This window comes from Natator depressus, chromosome 3, assembly GCF_965152275.1.
Source record: "Natator depressus isolate rNatDep1 chromosome 3, rNatDep2.hap1, whole genome shotgun sequence".
In the NCBI taxonomy this organism is placed as follows: domain Eukaryota; kingdom Metazoa; phylum Chordata; order Testudines; family Cheloniidae; genus Natator; species Natator depressus.
This window is the reverse complement of record NC_134236.1, coordinates 118,441,657-118,462,917: the sequence shown is the minus strand read 5'-3', so window position 1 is coordinate 118,462,917 and position 21,261 is coordinate 118,441,657. Positions and strand designations below refer to the sequence as shown.

The following is a 21,261-nucleotide window of genomic DNA, read 5'->3' as shown; positions in this document are numbered from 1 at the left end:
TCTCTGTTTAAGGCCACTGCAAAAAAAAAAACCAAACAAAAAAAACAAATAAACCCACTTTTTTGTTGCTTCTGCCTCAGCCTAATGCCCACAATGCTCTGGCTTTCTGCAAACACAGTTTTATGGAGGATATATACTGTTAATGGTGACATAAGTGTCACTGTCAGGATCCAAAAAGGGGCAACTCATGCGCTCTATGCCCAGATGTAGATCGTCACCCTTTTTAAAAAAAAAAAAATGAAGTGGGGTCAGGGGATGGATACTTTTTCTTGTCACCTGCTTCCCCATCTAAAAGGTCACTTCCATGGAAGAAAAGACAGTCTTCCCTCTGAGTTGTCTGGGGGAGGAGCAGAAATGTCAGGAAAAGCAGAAGAGAAGCAAAAAGGAAGACTCCCTGCCACAACAGAGTTTTCATGTGGTAGCAAAGCAGCCCTTCTAAACACAAGGGCACAAAAAACCCAGAGCATGTATGTTGGTGGCTGATAAAAAGAAAGGACCATCGTTTGCTCATGCCGCAGGCTGATAGCATTCACATCATACACCGTTTGTTACTAGGCAACTGATTAAATGTACGTGCTGGTCCTTCAAGCACTGCTTGCAATTAATTAACCAACCCATTTTCATTTGGACTGTCTTCCCCTCCCCCGCTCCCGCCCCGCCCAACCAACCACCTTCCCAAGCCCTGACATCTGACAGAAGTGCAAGTGATTTGATGCTCCTCCTGCACTCTGAGGTAATAAAATGATGGACTCCTTCCCTAGCAGTGGTGGTTGGCACACAGGTAGTGTACACCTCTGAGCACATTTGCTGTGTCTGGTTGCAAGCACAACAGGCTTTTGTTCCTTTGTTTGTTTTGCAAGTGTTAGAGCAAACTGAGATGCTGAAACCACAGGGCAGTGTTCCGAAGAAGATCCCCGCATTGCAAACTTGACTCTGATTACTTTCAGGGACTAGGGTATTTTAAGAAAAGACAGGACTCCCAATCCTAAAGTCTTTTCTGGTCAAGTGTAAATTATTATTATTATTTAGTATTTATATTGCAGTAGCATCTGGAGGACCCAGCTGAGATTGAGGGCCCTGTTGTGCGAGGTGCTGTGCAAACCCATGGTGAACGTTATTCCCTCCCTGCAAAGTGTACCCTCTAAATAGACAAGACAGGCAAAGGATAGGTGGGGAAACAGAGACACAGAAGGTTCGAGTGATTTGCCCAAGGTCACCCAGCAGTCAGTGGCAGAACTGGGAATAGAATTTGGATCTTTGATTTGAGAAGGAATTCTATAATAAAATCAAGGATTCACCCCACCCAACATTTTCCCCCTTCTAATTTTGTAATACACTTTTCATATTCGAGTTGTATGAAATAGACCGGCATTACACATGGAAAATGGATAACTACATGAATCCTGGAAGATCTGACTGTTCCTATTACACTTGATCAAATACAACTGTCTGCTGCTTTGGCAGAGATCACCTCTGATGATTACAAGGAAAGGACTACATTACAGGTGGGTTCAAACGCAAAACCGCTAGCTGCAATCCACAATTAAACAGGAACAGGTATTGTTCTGCTTGCTGACTGGGAACAGAGCTTCGGTTTTTTTGGAGTTCACAGGCTTACCGCAGTGCTTGCCTTTGAGGAGACACAAAACCTTTCTAAATGAGTGCTCCCTGTCCTGCTCAATAATCTGAGTGCATTAAAAGAAGTAATTTAGGTTTTATTTGAAGGGAGAAAAAATATAATGTCCAGTTGTGTTTCTTTTTACCCCCTCCCCACTGGCTTTCTGGGGTGGGGTTTTGAATCAGTGGTTTTCCAGCAGTACTATCTAGTACTAGAGTTGGGTCTATAATCACTAGACGTGTGAGAAACATTAATAATGAAACACAAAACTACTGAAAATTAAGGGATATTTTTCTAAATATTGGGCAGATCCTCAGCAGGTTGTATCTTGTAAATGGAGCCGTGCCAGTTTGTAATAGAGTCAAAATTGGAATAACTTCTATGTAAACTCTTCTTTGGGTATGTGACTCTTCTGAAGGAAACATGACCATTTTCTAATGTAAATTGGCCTGTTTTTATTTTGCACAGTTTTGAAAAGAGAACAAGTGTGGTGGGGTTATTGTTTTTTTTGCATACTTTCAGTGTGAAAATAGACACTTCAGCAAAAGATTTGCATTGATCAGAAGTATACATGTGTAAGTAAAAGGAGAGTCAAGTCCACAGTATATCATGCTTACAGTATATACGTACAAACCAGCCATTTAAGGACCCTCAGTCTATCTCATGATGAGAGGTCAGACTAAGTGAAAGACCCTACTTTTGGCAGCTGAATTGCCGCACATAATATACAAAGCAGTCTCACTGGAGTCTTGCACACTTTCTAAGTGCTTTGCTGACCTCTGAATGAGGAAAAAAAAACATTAGAAAAGAGTTATTTTGTACCAACATCTATAACCAAAAGCTATGTTACAACAGCCAGTGATGGAAGCACAAGCCAGCAGCACCCAGTCTCATATGGCAGCTGTTTTCATCAACGGCAATGCTACATTATTAATCCAGCCGGTACTTATCAATGAAATAAGATGAAGGTTTCTAACTAGCTGAGGAGTGACATTCTGGAGCAGGCTTCCAAAAGGAGTAATGGGTGCAAACAACCTAACTGGTTTTAAAATGGAGCTTGGTTTGTTCATGAACAGGATAACATGGAGGGGTTGCCTGTGATAGCAGGGGACTGGACTTGGTGGTCCAGGAAGTCCCTTCCAGTCCTATGTTCCTAATGAGAGCTAATAATCCCACTCAGAAGATTTGTCCCCTCTGCCAGTTCAGACACTGCTTCATTAATCCAGGGCAACAGAGAAAATTGGAAAACACCTATATTTATTTTGCAGGTCTTTTCCTGTTGTTTTCCTGTCATCTCTGTAATGTTCTATATTTAATTATGTCTTCATTTCTTTTCTTCTTTTAGTCTTGCAGGTCCCATGCCCAAGTATAATCTGTCACCAGCTCTGAGTTTTCCACCTTACTTAAAACAGTAAATCCAGTGGGGCTGGGCAGGCAAATTGTCTTACTAAATTCAGGCAGGAAGCATATGTATAGGAGGCAGCCAGAAGCCTCTGACCATGTGTCTGTATAGTGTGTTTCAAGGGGTGCCTGTGGCAAGCCTGGGAAAACTTCTGCCTTTGCTAGAGGCAAATCTTCCTATTGCTAGCATAAGCACAGTAGAGGTTTGTAGGAGGAGGACCCTGGGGTTGTTATAATGCACATTATAGTCAGTTACATTAATCTATTCATATTTCTAAATAAGAGACTTTTTACTGACCTTGGAGCTGGATTCTGGAGCTGGATTTTGTTTGCTGATAGGGTGCCTATCAGCAAACAAAACTCTGGGTTAGGCAATTTGTTTTCACCATTTCATAGCGTCACTTTCTCCCACATAGAGCTATTTTAACCTTTCCCCATTCTTGCAGCATGCACTGTAGTCCTAGGGTATACCCATTCAAGGTCAGGGGCCAGATTTGCAACTGACATAGCTCCATTGAAGTCAATAAAGCAGCTATGCTGATTTACATTGACTGAGAATCTAGGCCCACATTTTTATATCTGTCACTAATACTTACCAGGTGGTACCAGCTCGGGAGTCTGGTTGCTATCTTTTTCCCTATTACATTAATTCTGCTACGGTAACTTTATTTCATTCATAGCTTTTAAGGTCAAAAGGGACCATTATGATCATCTAGTCTGACCTCCTCAGAATGATTTTACTTTCAATGGATTGCTATGAGTGACAGTGCAGAGGGGGAAACAATTCCTATCCCTGTACAGCCTAGACAGCTAAATCCCTCACTCCACGTCTTCCATGTTTCAGCTGCAGAATGTTACGCTAATTTTGCTTGCAGCTTCCAGTCAGCTGAATTTCCGGCTGACTTCAACTTAAGCTGTTTTTATTTCAAACAAGGCAAATTACCAGCTTCAGCTCAAGGCTCAGTTTCCAGGCTACCGTTTTGTTGGTTTTCAAGCTTCATTTCCAGCAGTTCAGCATAATCCCTTTGGAATGTGTGTCCTCTGTTACTCCTGTGCCAGGGATGTGCTGCTGCATTTGGCTGCTCTATCATCTCAGGACCAGGAACACTCCTCTTCCTCGGCCTTTCCAGCTGAAATCACCAGTTGTTTTTTTCACCTCCATTGAACAATCTTTTCTAAGAGATGCTTGCCTGCTCCTGGTCCCATTCATGGAAGCACTGAGCCCCATTTATTTCAGATTTGCCAAACCCTTCGGCCACAGAAATGAGAAAGATAATGTATGTGGCGGAGGAGTATCTCTATAAATACTGAAGAGAATTTAAATAACCTGAGGCGTTTGATAACTATTTATTATTTGTATTCCTATAGTGGCTGAACGCCCCAACTGAGAGGTGGGGGGCGGGCTGTGCTAGGCGCTATACAAACACAGGAGACTATCTTTGCCTTGGAGAGCTTCTATTCAAATAAATAGCCAAGAAAGACAAAGGACGGAGGAGAAAATGAAGTATATAGAGAGGTGCCCTGACTTGCCCCAGGTCAGAGGCAGAGCTAGGGACTCAGGTGTCCTGATTCTCAACCTAGTGCTCCATCCACTGGGCCATATGGCCTCTTAGAGAACCATGGAACCTGTTCAAGTGTATTCTAGTCCCATGAACATTACATTACAAAAACCAAACCAAACAAACAAAAACCAACTCCCTGACCCCAGAAGATTGAACAAAGCACTGCAATTATCATACAATGAAAAATAATGTTTCTCTGTTTACCTCAGGAACAGCTGACATTTTTTGTGCTGGGCTTTGGCCTTTCCAGTGACAACATCTTGTAGGCACAAAACTCAGGTGGATAACTGCTCAAGGGCACAGTATATACTTGCTCATGGGCATAACTGACCTCCAAATCATTTTCATATATGTGATCTGTTTGGAGGTTAGACTAGATGACCCTTGAGGTCACCTCTAACCCTAGGACTGTATGACCTGTGTAGAAAAAAAGTTTGTGTGATTCAGAGAGCATCTACCAGAATTTCAGTGTAATTTGTGAAAGGATTTAAAAAAAATTATTGAGGAATGATTGGCTGAAATCTTTGGCTTGTGTCGTTCATCTGTTTCTCATCTTTTTCTGACTTACAAAGTAGTTTGTGGAGGATGTCGCACAATATTTTAATATTGTTTTAATAACTGTTCAGGAGATTGTGAGAACATGCCTGATTTTTCTGTCATTTACACCACTTATATCAGCAACCTGCCTCTTTTAGGAATGTTGGATTAGTGGTCCACCTAGTTAGGTATGCTGATTCTGACAATGGCCAGTTCTGGATGTCTGAGAGAAAAGCATAAACACCTCAGCATGCATGTAGACTAGACTAGACAGTTAATGATAATTCACACCCTGAACCTTTCTGTTTTGTTTATTTAGGTTCTTATATCATGCACATCACCAGGGTATCCCAACACCAAAGGAAGATGATGGAGGTTATAGTTTCAGTTTAAGTAGTGTAACTGCAGATTCTACTCCTACGAACATATAGTAAGTGTCTAGTCCATAGTTGAATCTTCAAGCTCTGTGTTTCCATAGCATTCTCCAGCACTAAGTTCAACAGGCTAATTAGACATTACATTGCATTAAAATGTATTTCCTGTATCTGATTTAAATGTGTGCCATTGCCTTTATAATTTAGACAAGTTGGAAAATCTGATGTTCTCTGTACAGTTTTATTATTTTAGCTATACTACATGTGTATATATAGTATACTGTATCTCTGTTATGGGTTGCTTTACACTTCTACTTTCTGAGCCATACAAATAAAAATCCGAGGCCTTCTAAAGTCTCTTGTTGCAGCCCTCCTCCCCATGCTGCCAGTCATTCTGGTTGCTCTTTTCTGAACTTTTTCTATTTCTTTCTACTATTTTTTTCCTGGTGGAGATGAGGGGGCTGAAACTGAATGCAATGAGCAAGGCAAAGATAGCCAGTACTGTTGGTTAGTACAGTGTCACAGGATTATAATATTTTCTTCATTATTTTTAGACCCTTATTAATGCAAAACCTGATGTCTTCTTCCTTTTTTTTTTTTTTTGACCACTGCTACACATTTAGGAGTTACCTCCCTTGAGCTGTCCATATTGATGCTTGGATATTTTTTATGAGATAACTAATTCAGAACCTATTAGTGTGTTTGAGTAGTTTAACGGGTTCTTTCTGATATGCACCATGTTTCTCTTGCCTATGCTGAAATTTATCAGCTATCTTGGTTTTTCTTAAGTTTTTCAGGAGTTTTTTACTACCCTCCCTAGTCTGACTAACCTTCATAATTTTATGTGTCAGCAAATTTTTCCACCTTCTCTCTTCACCACCTTCTTCAGGTCATTAATAAATATACTGAACATGAATCCTACTACTTATCCCTTGGGAACCCCACTATTAACCTCTTTCCATGCTGAGAATTGGCCATTTGCTCCTACTCTTTGCTTCCACTCTCTTAAGCAGTTTTTTTTAATACATGACAGGACTTTACCTCTCACCTTGTGGTTACCTAGCTTCCTTTATAGCCTCTTCTCAGGAACTTCATCAAAAGCCTTTTGAAAGTCTAAATAAAATATACCCACTGGGTCTCTTTTATACACTGTTTTGTTAACTCTTTCAGAGGTTTCTAACAGGATAGAGAGACACAATTTCTTCTTATATAGAAACTATTCTGGTTTGTCCATATCATATTACATTCATCTACTATTCTTGCTTTATAACTTTCTTTAATATGATGATTTTCCTACACCTGCAGTGGGTTGCTTGAGAACAGAAAGCAGAGGGAGATATCTGTCTGTGGAGACTTTTCCTAACAGCCTTCTAGCTGGATGGTTTTGTAGCCTTTAAGCCCTGAGGTAAGGAAACAGGAAAATAGATTAATAGACATAGCAATCTTCCCCAAGATATTTTTAGATAAACACAGCCTTGGGCATTTAGAAAGTCGGATTTACTACACCTTAGAAGAGGTTTCTGAAAACTGTGGCTGTTTTTATTTTAAAGTATGCAACTAAAGGCCTGCACTTCTTTAATCTTTGCCACTCTTCAACGATAGACAACCAAAAATACAGGTCCCTGGGTTTGGAAACAATTGTGTATACACTGGAAACAATCTAAGTACTGCTTTATAACAACAACGATCTTTTTCAGGGCACTGAAGTGCATTTGAACAAAAGCCAAAACACATTTCCAATCTGCAAGCTATACAAAGATAGTTACACATGCACAAAAGATATTGGTAAGATAATACACCCACTGATACTTTCCTGGAAGCAAATGAGAGTGGAAAAAATATAGTGAGATGTTTGTAGGTGGGTATCTTTTACAGACCTAGTCATCAGTAGGTTCAAGGACTGACTATCAAAACTATACCTAATGTTTCTGATTTGATCATCACTCTAAGTACTCTTTCTGTAATACGTTAGAGCACAGTTGTGACCTGTGTTATGCACCCACCCCACACGAGACCAAAAGGCATAATGCACTCTTTTATTATTCTGCACGGGCTATCTGTATTGTGGGGTCATGGTACCAGGAGGCAGAGAAATTTCTGTACCTTCTAGTGAAAAAAACTAAGGTTCAAAATTTCCATTCAAATAACCCCGAAGTATGGATGAATATCTGAACCTTTCCAGACATATCTGAACAGTTGGCTTTCCTGAATTGGGCTGAAGACCACAGACTTTCTTGTGAGCTTTCTGGTTCATCATTTTGTATTCAGCCCAGAAATATCATAACTGTCTTTTATCACCAGAATCAGGAAGTAGAAAGGTTATTAACATATGAAATAACAGGGCAGAAACATTTTCTGAACTGTTTTTGAATCTCAGAAAAGGTTCATTTTCTTTGAGTTTGTGGGAGGAGTGAGTGTAATTTGCTTTGCTTATTACTTTTGGAATGTAGAAGAATTGAGCAAACTGGCTGAAACTGATTCTCTATCTCTGTCAGAACAGCTCTGCCATCTTAGATTTTCTGTTAAAATGGCCATGTTTCTGAGGGGTCTCAATCCTGCATGCTGCACAGGAACTGTGGGAGGTTCTGAGCACCGTCAGCTCCCATTTAAGTGACAGCCAGCAGAGGTATAGAAGAAAAGATACAGAAACAATGGTTACAATTGCTTACAATCAGGATTCCTGAGTGAGTGATATGGTTTAGGAGAGCAGTTTTTGTCTGTGATTTTTAGAACTTGATGTTTGGGAGCCAGATACACATAGAGGCAAGTATAATATCCAGTTTCTAAGGATAAGCATCAGTATGTGCTGTATTTTTGAGATCAGAACCAGCACCTTATTTTCTCTCCTCTTCTCTTCCCCATATCCCCCCAGTTGTGTCTGTGTAATCTACACATGGTATTTATTGTCCTCCGCTTGTGGTTTATTCTGTTTCTGCTCTGCTTGATGCATAGTTTGCCCAGTCCTGAAGTGATTTACTAAAGCCTGTGAACTGTTTGGGATTCCGCTAAGCTGTTTTGGCAGACTTGATGCAGGTATTTCAGTGCCCTGCCTTAGACTGATAGTGTTACTTTGGGAAGAGAAGGCAGCTCTGGAAATTGTTTGAGTTCAAAAGGAAGGAGAATCACTTTAATCATTCAGGCTCTTAGGAAACCTAAGACCCACTGGGACAGTCTTTTCATAATCAAGACTGTCCCAGCCGATCAGGGGTATTTTAAAGCAAGAAAATAGCCAAGCAAAGCCTTGCAGTGCTGAAGAGGGCCCCTAATTGTGCAAATGAAATTACTACCTCCCCTAAGCTAAAAAATGTACAGAAGAGGTTGAAGCTCTGAATTTCGGAAGGGGACTTCACCCTCTTCCTCCAGAAATATGTGAGTCGGTTTGGGCCAGATCCTCAGCTAGTGTAAATCAGCATATTTCCACGATCTAGGGCTAGTTTAGCAAGTTGATATTTAGGACCAGATCCTGCATCTCACTCTCTCTCTGACTTCTGTGGGATTGCATCAGACAGCACAACTGCAGGATTGGACCTTAATCCTTTCCTCATTCATTTAAAGCACCCTAAATGGTTAGTGATTACAATGTCTTTCAGTGCTGGCCTGAAATTTATTTTATTCTGGAATTTTTTTTTTTGGTGGTTCCACATCTGCTTTCTATCATGTTTTTCCTTTGGCAATTTCACTGGCTTCACTGGTATTTGTAACTTGTAATTTCACCAGTGTGGTCCAACACTGTGAGACCTGCCTTGAGGAGGTCCCCACTTTTCCCCCTTTTGCTCACCAAAATAGATGGTTCCTATTAAAGTTTGCTCTGCCAGCTCCAAATAGTGGGCACATGGCTGGATAAAGGATTATTTCAGCGAAGGACTCTGAGGACTCAGGGAAGGATGTCTGTTGATGTGGCCTATCAAACGCAGTTTACTCTGAGAACTCCAGTTACAGGTGAGCGACCTTCCTTTCTCCATCAAGTGCTGCTTCCATAGATTCCCACCGTTGACAGTCTGACTAGCAACAGCAACCCCTGGAGGAGGACCCAGGAGTATTACATAAAGAATGAAAACCTGCTCTTCTGAAATAGTCATTTTATTTGGTGAATTGAAGTCCATGCGTCTGGCTTACAATTTTTTTGACATTTCTCAAACATGGTATAAAATTTGCCTTAGATCTTAGCTGAATGGGCCCTCAGAGCAGCTGTACTGCAACAATACCTGAGCTAGTTCTTGAGGTGAACGTAATGAGTGCCTAGTAGTGAAGAAGTGAGGCCTGGCTGTAGTACTGACTGAGCTACCAAGTAAACACAAAGGAAAGAGGGCGTAACATTAACTTACTGGCTGTGTAGCTCGGTCCTCTGCCTGGTAGGAAAAACAGACCTCTAAATTTCTGAAAGGAGGATGTACCATTTTGGATAATGGAAGGGAAAATGTTTTATGAACTTGGTGGTTACTTGTTGGAAGTGCAGTTTTGGTACAAAGATTGAAAATTGAACTCTACTACTAGAGCCTATCGACGCTGAATTGGACTAATGGAGGTTGCTTTGAGCTAGTATCAAGGTGTGTTAGGCATGGAAAAGAGGAGTCTCCTTTAGTGGGCAGTGATCTTGCATCTTGCATCACAGAAGCCATTTTTCATTTGTACAAAACTGTTATCTATCTGGGTGACATTTAACCACAACACACTCTCAGAATCAGAGCATCAAGCTGCTATTACACCTCCAAGCACAACAGATGAAAAATTTTTCACAGTGCATATAGATCCTGAGAAGATGTGTTATGTTTCTCAGATTAAAGTCTCTAGCTTTTGTCTGAAGTTGTGGATTTCTTGGAAATAATATGGAAATTCACCAGGACTTATTTCTGTGCTGTTTGAGCATCAATAGAATGATAGATTAGTTGTTCAATACAATGTTTGATGTAAGGCTGTAGATATGCTAAACTGTAACGTGCATGTGATCATGACTCCCTCTCGTGGTTGATCCCAGACACTGTACAGCCTGTTTCGTACAGCCAAAAGAGTTCTTTAGCTCCAGTCCTAGAAGCTGGTGCTGAAGGTTCTGAGTTCGATCCCCAATAACAACCATGGTTTTGGCATGTGTATGCAGCTCCACTTGGTACTCAAGTCCTTATTGGTTTAGAATACTCATGTGCAGAACTAACTAAAATCCCCCAATTTATTTTCACAATATTTTTGCAGCTAAAGCACTCCTTTTTATGACATTTTGAGAAAATTTGACAAAAGCAAAATGTAAATGACTTAAGGGCCCAGCTCCTTAGCTGGTGTAAACCAGCATAACTCCACTGACACCACCCGCTGAAGTTCTGGCCCAACAGCTGCGCAGTCCTGGACAGACATGCAGAATGGAACTTCTTAGATTACAAAACCAGGATGATGATCATCTGGTCTGACTTCCTGCTTGATACAGGCCCTAGAACTTAACTGAGTAATGCCAGAACTTCAATTTCTCTCTCTCCCTTTTTTTCTTTTTATTTACCATGCATGCACTTCCTAAATAACTCCACTTTTTCTTCTTTTAGTGACACTCTTCAGAACCATTAGCATAACTATTGTAGTGGAAATCTGGCCCTGGAACTGTATCCAGAGCCAGACTTCCCCAAAGTCTAGGGTTCTTCACATCCAGGAATTTGGTTCAGACCCAGCTAGTTTGAAACTGAAACCCAGTTTCGAACTGACCAGGGTCAGGAATGAGAAGCATCTGCACATTACCCATTGGTATAAATAAAACAGAGAAGGCTTTTGCAGGGGATTGGAAGAATGGTTCTCTGGCACATTTAACCATATGGCTTGTGGAACTGCAGATACAAATGTGTTTCAGAACAGAAAAGTAAGAGTCAAGAGTAAGATCAAATGAGTGGAAATATGAGGCCACATCCTCTGTCACAGTAACGTAAGTCAATAATAACTCCACTGAAATCAATGGAGTTATGACAGTGTAAAACTTATGTATGTGAAAGGAGAATCAGTCCCTTGGACATACTTTGACTTATGGTAATTAATGGAGAATCCTATTGTGGTGTACTGTAATTAAGAAAGAGCAACAGCAACACTTCTAACCAACAACAAAGATTGTACCCCAGCCACGTTGGTATAACAAAATACAGTATAAGTGTGCTATAGCACTCTCTAGCTAACTTCAGAGTAACTCAAATCAATATGTAATTTTCACGTCATAAGATACTTTCTTCCTTTAGCAGAAATAATATCATAATGATAATAATTCCTCAATAATATGGTTATATTTTTATAGCTGCCAAGTAGTGATCAGTGATTATATCTGATTATATACCAAGTAGTGATTATATCTGATCATATAACCAAAATAACATTTTCTAATCTTAAATATTGTAGTATAGTAACCTCTGCATGAAACAATTGAAAACAAGAGAGGTTATATGCATTTACAATGTTTTTGCACATATATGTGCTCCTCAGATTATAATTTGAAATTAGTTAAGAACTGACACTGTACTCGGAAACTTGGAACAAATTAATTTGGTGGAAGATCTTTTGTTCCTGATGTGAGGTTGCAAGGTGTATAGCATCCTATGTTTAGCCATTGTTAATGTATGTGTGTAGTTAGACCTTCCTGCTTCACAAGCTGAAATGGACCACTGAACTTAAGTTGTCCTGTCTTTATAAATCCATTGTTATGTTTTCTTACAAAAAAGCTACACTGGAATTGGCATTATTGAATACATCTGTGTACCATTCACTTTTATCTGACTTTTGTTAAATTATGTCTCATACATTCTGTTGTGTGGAATTGTGTTCAGAGCTAGGCAAACATTACCAAAACCCCTCAGATAATAGTTTGTTTGAATAATTTAACTAATTTGTTTTGACTGTTCACATCCTTTTTATGCTGACTTTTTTCAGCTATTTTAGTGAATGAATTTACTGGCAGAAGTATTCATTAAAACAGCAAAGTTTAAGTAAATATTATAGGATATTTGAAAAAAGAAAATTTCTAATTCGGAATTATAAGTATTCACTCAGAAATCTGATTTGAAGAGTCACATTCAGCCAATCAGGGAACAGAAACATGTAATGTGACAAATATGTCCAGTTCAAAACAGTTGAAATATTGAATACCAATCTTGTAATGAATTGCTACTGGCAAAGACAAATTCAGCAAATAATTTGTGGTAATAATTAATGAATAAATTTGAGCAACTCACAACAGCTCATGAACTTATATTAATTGAAAAAGTTATTCAATGCAAATTATTCACGCATCTCTAACTGTGTAGCAATTTTTGTTCAGATTTATGGCTTTGGAGAACATTAACCATTAACTTGGGCTTCATGCTTCTTCTCTGCAGCAGTCCTGCAGGATACATCTGGGTTGTTGCATGTCAGACTGACAGTTATGTAAGAAATCTGTATTGTATGATTTTCAGGATTTCCCTTCTAGGTCAACAGTTTGCAAACAGCCTTTCAAAACTCTATTAAAAATGTTCCATTTCCCATCAGTCTATGATAATAAATAAAAGCAGCCCTAGCTTTAGTGTTGCTCTCCTTCAGATCTTCTCTTGAAGCTGGAGTTCATTGTCAGAGACAATTTCCTTCATGATTAAAATTTGTTAATGAGAACTTGGTTACTGGAGTGAAAGTACTCTGCGGAAGTAACGGCTACTTCTATTTGCTGAAATAACCAATTGCAATAATAGTATAATAGTAGTCCTCTGATGCTACTTGAGAAGGTCCTACTATACCAATAGAAATCTGTTCTCATGTAGAAACAGGTGAGGGAACTTGTGACAAAAAGTGCCACATATGGCAGCTGTTTTATCAGGCTGTGGCTCAGAGTCATAACACAGTGACTTTGTCATGCCTGCGGTAGATTTCCCAGGATTTTTATAGCCCTCTCAATTTGGAAGTTGAATCCTGGCTGTCAGTAAAGATCTCTGAGGCTTTGTTTGGTTTGGAACACTCTCTGCTGAGTTTCAAACAAGTCAAATAGATCTCATCATCATCATCATGTTCCCATTACACCTCTGTTATTTAGGGCAGCAACGAAGCTCCTCCACTTCTGTCTGTTTCTGGCAAGTCTTTCAATGGTTCCCCAGCTGTGCCCCAGGTTTTTCAGGTCAGCTTCCACAGCTCTTTGCCATGTTGTTTTTGGGTGGCCTCGTTTTCGCTTTCCTTCAGGTTCCATCTTCCTGCTATTCTGGTGATGGAACCAGTTTCCATCCAAAGCACATGGCCAATGCATCTCCAACACCTACTGGTAATGGTGGTGCTCATATCTTCTTGGCTGCACTGTGTGAATTGGTCTTGATTTGAGATTGTTCTGGCCAAAAGATACAGAGGGTTTTTCTGAGGCAGGTTGTATGGAATGAATAGATCTGGGTTGGACCTTAATAAGAACAATCAGCCAATGAGTGCTACATATCACAGTTATTATTATTTTATTAGTAGTATTAAAATAGTGCCCAGAGGTTCTAGTTAGAAGCAGGACTCCATGGTGGTGTGTGCTGTACACACATAAAAATAAATGACAGGATCTGCCGCGAGGAGCTAGATTTTACCCATCATAAGTGTAAAAGAAGCCATAAGCATCTGAAATCAACATTGTTGTGCTTTATGGACATCCTTTTTCAAAGCAACCTCCTGCTTTCTGTAGCACAGGACGTTTCAGATCAGATGTTGCTTTTGACTGTTGTGTAGCACAGTATTAAGATCACCTGTCAGAGGTGAACATATTTCAACATCTTCTTCCAATTGTTGTCATAGGCAAGTAAGGCAAGCAATCTGCATCAACTGATATGTTCTCATCCTGGCTTGTACAAATGTAAGCGGGGGAATAGTCCCGCTATTGTGGGGAACATTCCTGGCTTCTGCACTACCCCGGTGAAGTGGGCTAGCGAAAGGATCTGAGTCCTCGCTCCCACTTCCTTTACCCAGTGGCCTCCCTGCCCTTGAGGACTCCCCTTCCACTCTGCGGTCTGGCAGAGTCCTCATAACCCCAACAAGGCTGGGCCCAGGATTCCTGGGGGACTCAACCCCCAACCCTGCTGTGGTCACCTAGGACAGGAGGTAGGGTGTCCCCACTCCGGAATACTCTCTCTGCACTGGGCACTTCTCTGACCCACTGACCATTACATACAATTTAAAGCAAATGCAAGTTATTTAATCAACAATTTAATTTTAAAAAGAATAAGGAAAAATGGGAAAGGTTAAAGGAAACACATCACCCCGCTCCGTGGCAGGGAACATCACAAACAGTGTCTCTGGAATGTCAGGGCAGTTCACAGTCTGTTCCTTGTAAGTCCCAGGCCGCCTTCTCAGGCCCTGGCTATGCTGTAGGGATGCTGTGGGTTGGACACTTGCTCTGGTGGTGGCCACATGCTCTCAGGCTCTAAGTGGTAGGACCCTTCTTCCCAGTGTCGCCCCATCCCTCTCAGGGTTACGATCCAAGCCTGGCTGGCAGAGCCCCTTGGCTGAGGTATCTCCCTGTGCTGGGCCCGCTGCCCAGGGTCCCCCTCGCTCTCCCAAGCTGCTCACCACACCCAGCTCCAGACTGCTCCAGCCCCAGCTCTAGCTCCACTCTGCCTCAGCATGGCTGCTGCTCTGCCTCCAGCTCCCTGGGCTGCTTCTTTGGCCCCTCTGCCTCTGGTTGCTACAGCTCTGCTCCCAGGCCAGGTCTGCTCTGCAGGCTGCTTCTGTGACTCTGCTCCCAGCACTGACCTGCTTTGTGGGCTGCTTTTCTGGCCCCATAGCTCTGGTTGGTGCAGCTCTGCTCCCAGGGCAAGTCTGCTCTCTCTGGGCTGTGCCTCTGGCTTTGGGGCTGCAGCTCTGCTCCCAGGACAGGGTCTGCTCTCTCTGGATTTGGCACAGCTCTGCTCCCCAGCTCAGCTTGGGCCCCTGCTTTCTCCTTAGCTCGGCCCCACTCTGTCTGACCCAGGCAATTCCAGCTCACATGGAGGACGGGACCTCCCTGGCCTCCTGACTCCTGATTAGCCTGTCCGCCGTGTCATTCAGGCTGACCTGGAGCATTGGCCTCTCCCCATTGTTCCTGGGGAATATCAGTCTTAGGGTCCTGATTCCCCATCGACCCTTCCCCTTTTAGTACTGGGAGCTAGCCAACCAAAACACCCCCACTGAATGTTAGTAAGGGGGCAACAGTCCCCTTACACAAAGTTTTAGGGAAAAGTAAAACATCAAGTGAACAACCCATTGGGAGTGTACAGTTTGATTCCCTTAAATCCAATTGGATGGTAGAGGATGATGTCTCTGAAGCAAACTTATTTCCAAGATGTCCATTTTTTCAGTTATCCAGACCCAGGCATGTATTTCTTTTTCAACCATAGAGTTTGCTTGGTCTTAGTTACTGTATCTGGTACAATTGTTCTTTCAGACTTACCATAGCTTTATAGAACTGAGTAAGTGTTTCACCTTTGTATTAAGTTAGTCAGTTACAAGGCTGAAACAAGGTAATCACTGTGATTTTAGCAACCCGTTGTTCAAAATAGGACTGAATAGCATTTATGAGGAAAACATGGCATTAGAATATAATAATGTCTGGCAGGATTCCACTACTCTTGCATAATATGGAATAAATTTGGCATCGACATACCATGAAGTACATGTCCCAGGAAAGAATGACAACTACTGTTTGTGGAGCACAAGTTGCAGAATCACATGCACAAGTCTCCTCAGAAACAGAATTTGAAATTCACATGCAGAAGTGTTCTTGCCAGAAGTGCTTGTGTAGCTCCGGAATCAAAATGGAAACAATGCCATGTGACATATAGACCAGTCATAACTCACCAATACCTTATCTTCAAGCTGGATTGAATACTCACAGGGCACTGTTTGTGATCAATCCATACATTTTAAAATTTGACACAAAATGTTAAATTCAATTACCGTAGAATCCAATTGTAGATAGTATGGGAGAAGATACTGATTAACTTCATGTGAGACATTTATTTGTTGCAGGTTACTTGCTCAGCTGTAGTTCTGCTTGTCCACACCGATGAGACTGAGCATCTTCTATAGTTAGCTATGGTCAGAATAGCTCCACAATGGTAGGCTTTGACTATCAAGGCTTGTCTTTGTTTGAATAAATAGAGGACGTAGACTTGTACAGTGCCTAAGAGATATGAACTGGATTCTGTTTGCCACCATTTTGTTGGCCACCCCTAGGAGATTGCATAGTTAGGCCACAATCCTGCAAAACAACAAAGCACATGATTAACCTGAAGCATATGCATAGTCCCATTGGCTTCATTGGGTCTACTATATGCTTAAAGTTAAGACATATGCTTAAGGGCCTCGGTGATTCAGTCTCATTGAATTAACTGTTTGGACAAGGTCTGTAGACCCCATAGCAATTATTTTAGCCTCTGCTTTGCCATAGCAGACTAAATGTGGCTAGCAAAGTTCAGGTATAAGTGAATTTGTTCATGTATAGATGCTTTATATTGCTGCTTTTCTGCATTAGCTGCTCTTGAATCATCTCATTAAATTTAAGTCCACGTTAGAACATAATAAGTTTCTGTAAAGTATCAATAGGTTCCCATAAAATAGCAATGCATCAGTCAGTAGAGTGACACAGTTTCCATGCACATGGTCAAAATGTGTATTGTTCTACAACTACATTCACAATAGACATTAGTCTATTGGAGCATTCTGGTTATCAGGGAGAGAGGTCTGAACTATATGTTGACATCTAGTACCAAGACTTTTGGGGGCCAATTTATAACCATTAGCCACAGCTGTTAAGGATGGGTGGGGGGCAGGCAAGGGCAGTGTTTCATTACCAATAACTGATGCTGCAGATAGGCAGAACTGTAGGAAAGAGATCTTTTGTCATGTTAACCCTTGCGATTTTATTACAAATCTCATGTCATTTGTTTTTTCCCCCAAAACCCAGATGCTAGAATCAAGAGATTATAGGAGAATCTCCACTTTCATTTTTTTTAAAAAAGTGAGTTTCAAGCCCTCACCATTATGCGGAAAAGATTTAAAACCTGAAGCAAGTGCCCCCCGGAGGTTCAGAAGCCAGAAAGCAAGAATAAGAACCCACGTGTTTTAATTTTGAAAGCATGCTGGGAGGCCAGTGTTACCTGTTGAGGTTCTGTTGATTAAGTGGTAACAGCTTGGGTTTGCCTTGCAATCCTGAGCCTCTGGTGCCACATCAGATTAGGTCCCTCTTGAAACATGATCCTCTAGTTCCACTCATCATACTATAGGCAGGGCAGTAACCCCACCTCCTCTAGGGTGCTGGAAACCCCTGGTGGCACACAGAGAGGTACATCCCTATGCTTCTTCACATGCAGAGACTACTGAAACTGTCCTAGCTTATAGTGCAGGGCCTTGAAAGGGGGAGGCTCCTTGTGTTCACCCATAACTACACACCTTCACTAGGGGCATATGACAGTCTGACCCTACGCTTCTTCCTGGCATCTAGGAGCACATCTCCAATAACAAAATTTTAGCACTTAGGAATGGAAACCTATTTATAAAAGGCAATAGAGGAGGGCAGGACAGAAATGCAGAAGTAAGTTCAAGTGGGAAAGTAGCCATCCTTATCACCACAATGTTAAATAATAAAGCTGTATCACTGAAGCTAGACCACACCACACCAATGGTCACCTGGTTTTAGTAACCCAGTGATAAGAACAGTGAAGTCCATTCTGTTACTGTCTATTTTGAGTCCAGGTTTATAGGAGACCCTATGAGGAGGTGGCATGAGGTGTTGTGGACTGTTTTTTAGAAGCTTGGGAGAATTACAGATATCTCTGTTACTGTTGGATTTACTGCAGCAATACCCTACCTTTTTTTATACCTTACTACAACTGCGGCTGGGTTATTATCTACAAGATACTATTCTTTAGCTGGAAAATTGTCAGTTAAAATTAATAATTTTAGCATAATTCAACAGTAATGAAGGTTCATTTACATTTACTTTGTTTTTTATTGTTTTAAATGGTATTCTAGTTAGATTACCCACATGCATTATTACTGTAATCTGCTTTGAGATCTATGGATGAAAAGCACTATCTAAGACTCAGTAGTACAATTATTATATTACTACATTGACACTTATTGATAAGCTAGACATAATCCACGTGACATGTCACTATCGCTGAAGTAACCAAGAATGATGCTCTAGTACACAGGAGGGGCTCTTAAAAGAAAAAGCACACACAGAGAATGCCACCGGATCTTTTTTTTTTTTTTTTTTTTTTTTGCACCTCCCTCATGAGTATGAAATGCCAACGTGGTTGAGAGATAGAAGTAAGTAATTTATAACTAAAATGAAGCCTGCTACGGATAAAGGTCTGCAGGAGACTGGAGAGTTTATTTGCTGAGTTACTATGCAAATTTAACAATTAAATCTTAACTCAGCTCCTGAGGGAATAGCAGAGATTACTAAAGGAAAGGGAATTCAACATGATTAAGAAAAGAAGAATATAGAAGAATACCCTGCAGTTGATCATTTCTGCCCTGCACAGTAAGTATCACAGCAGTCAGTGGGAATTACTGTCGAGAGTTCCAGGCATAACTGTACACAACAGGAAAAATATATCTAGGAAATATAAAACATCCACCACATAAATCAACTTTTTTGTTTGTTTTTGTTTGCAAAATTGAATTAATGAATTTATCTTCAAGGCCTTGACTGAATTCCAGATTCCTTGCTGCTGCGTGCAGCCCGGTGAAAATAACAAAACAGGCTCCCCCCTTCACCCCCAGCTCTTTGGTTAGATTGCGCTGAGCCTTTTCATTTATTTTTACTACCCATACTTTCTAAGTTTGGTAGTTTGAGCTAGAGACTTCTCTTTTGACAGGCTGTCTCTTGGGTCCCCCACTGAAAAGGCCAAAGCTCCCAGTGCAGCAGCAATTGCTGCCTTTAAACAGGAGACGAGCACTTCTTGCTTTCCTGTGCTGCATGCAAATATAGAGGCTTGGTGCTACACCGCTCTACCCGGCTTCCTTGTGCTATGTGTCCTGCATGGCAATGGCCAATACAAGTGATCATCCAGCGCTGTGTCTTTGAGTGCGTTAATGGCTCCGACCCTGGTCCACTGATCACCCACTTCAGCAGGGGACTCCTCATCTGTACAGATGGCATTTTCAGTCCCTGCAGCCTCCCAGCTTTATGTGTCAGAGAACCTTTCTTTCTGCTCTGGCTATGAAGGGGAGGGAAGGAGGGCTCACTCTTCCTCACTCGTAAATAGTAATTCCATGACAACAGCTCTTTATTTGGTTTTCTTGTATTTTTTTGTTAAAAAGAAAGCATGTTTTCTTTTTAAAATAGAATAATAATGGCATTAGTTCCATTGTCATTGTCATAATACTACCCACAGTGTGCATCCGGGAGTAGTTGGAGGTTTTTAAGCCAGAGGAAAGAGTATCTTACTGCAAACAGCTATATTTAGTCCTTCCCTCCTCCCGCTTTGAGGTGCCAGAGACTAATCTAAATACATATGTTCCAAGACACACACAAAACATGTGTTTAACAAAACAGGAGAGCTTGCTACACAAAGTTACAGAAGTTGTGAACACTCCCATCAAAGGTTGTCAATCTGCCCCTCTGATTTTTTGGGGAGAAAAGTAAAAAAAGAAAGGAACAGCAGAGAGAGTTACAGAAGAAGTGTGAACTCTGGGAGAGGGGAAACCAGAGTAGCTGTAGGTCACCTTCATGACCCTCTAATCCTAGAGCCAACAAGTTTGGACTCCGGGAGAGTTTAACTGAGTAGGAATTCACAGTCCCTATCTGCCTGTGTGGGGATTGAGGGGAGGGGGAGCCACAAACTAGTCGTCATTTCTGTTTTAAATTTGCTTCCTATAGAGATTGCTTCTGGTTCTGTCATGATCCAGCATGGGACTGTACAAGATAGCCTGGTCATACCTTGCACATCTTACACCAACTCAGCTAATAAGCCACCACCACTGAGTACTGTTTAGATATTTTAAAAATATGTTTTCATGTTGATACAAACGAACATTGGATGTTACAATACTCACCAAAGAAGTCCCAATAATGACTGTCTATTTGCATGCATTAGTAAACAAAACTAATGCTATAATTCTGTGGGCTGAATTATTTCCCTCCCCCATGAAATCCATAAAGGTGAATCAAATTTCAAAATATCTTTCAAAAAAATGTTGTTACGAGGTAAATTTCTGCAACACAGTATTTAAATATATGATTATATTTATATGTATATGATAATATAGCATGTAATGCATATGTTACACATATTTTAATGTGCATATAATTTTCCTGATAGACTTTAAAGATCCTTTCTTCTCTTGCTAACAGAGACTGAGCTGATGGATGTCAGCTGAAGTGTATGAGAACACATGGGGACACATCTTGGGCCTGATTCCCCCCTGCCTCCGCTCCCACCATTGACTTCAGCTGCCACGACCATGGACAGCAGCCAGACAGCCACAGCCCACCATAACTAAGAAGGATTTACACAACACACTGTAATTGCAGGCATTACAGCATGTGGGGTCAAAACACACTTGTAAAAATGTGCCCTATGGAGTTCTCCAAACCCATTAGGATAGATTGGCTAAATAAAGTATGTCCTCAAAATGAGTCCAGGTCACTCTTTTTTTCATTACCTTAGATCTCCCTGTGCCAGATAACATTAAAGGTCAGATTGTCTCCCTGCAGGGTATGAGTAATTCCCATTGACTTCTGAGGTCAGTGCTTTGCCTTGATCCTCAAATGCAGGAAGGAGGATGGTATGAGGATATGGGTACTATTTCTTTAAATCTGCAGTGGGAA

At 41.1% G+C, this 21,261-nt stretch overlaps 1 long non-coding RNA gene across 1 annotated transcript; it reads left to right on the top strand.

Moving 5' to 3' along the window:
* The first annotated feature begins 1,365 nt into the window (after positions 1-1,365).
* On the top strand, positions 1,366-20,929 carry LOC141984058 (uncharacterized). The gene is made up of 3 exons (XR_012638629.1): positions 1,366-1,505; positions 5,438-5,548; positions 20,785-20,929. It is a non-coding gene; the product is annotated as an uncharacterized LOC141984058 (long non-coding RNA).
* Positions 20,930-21,261: the final 332 nt, after the last annotated feature.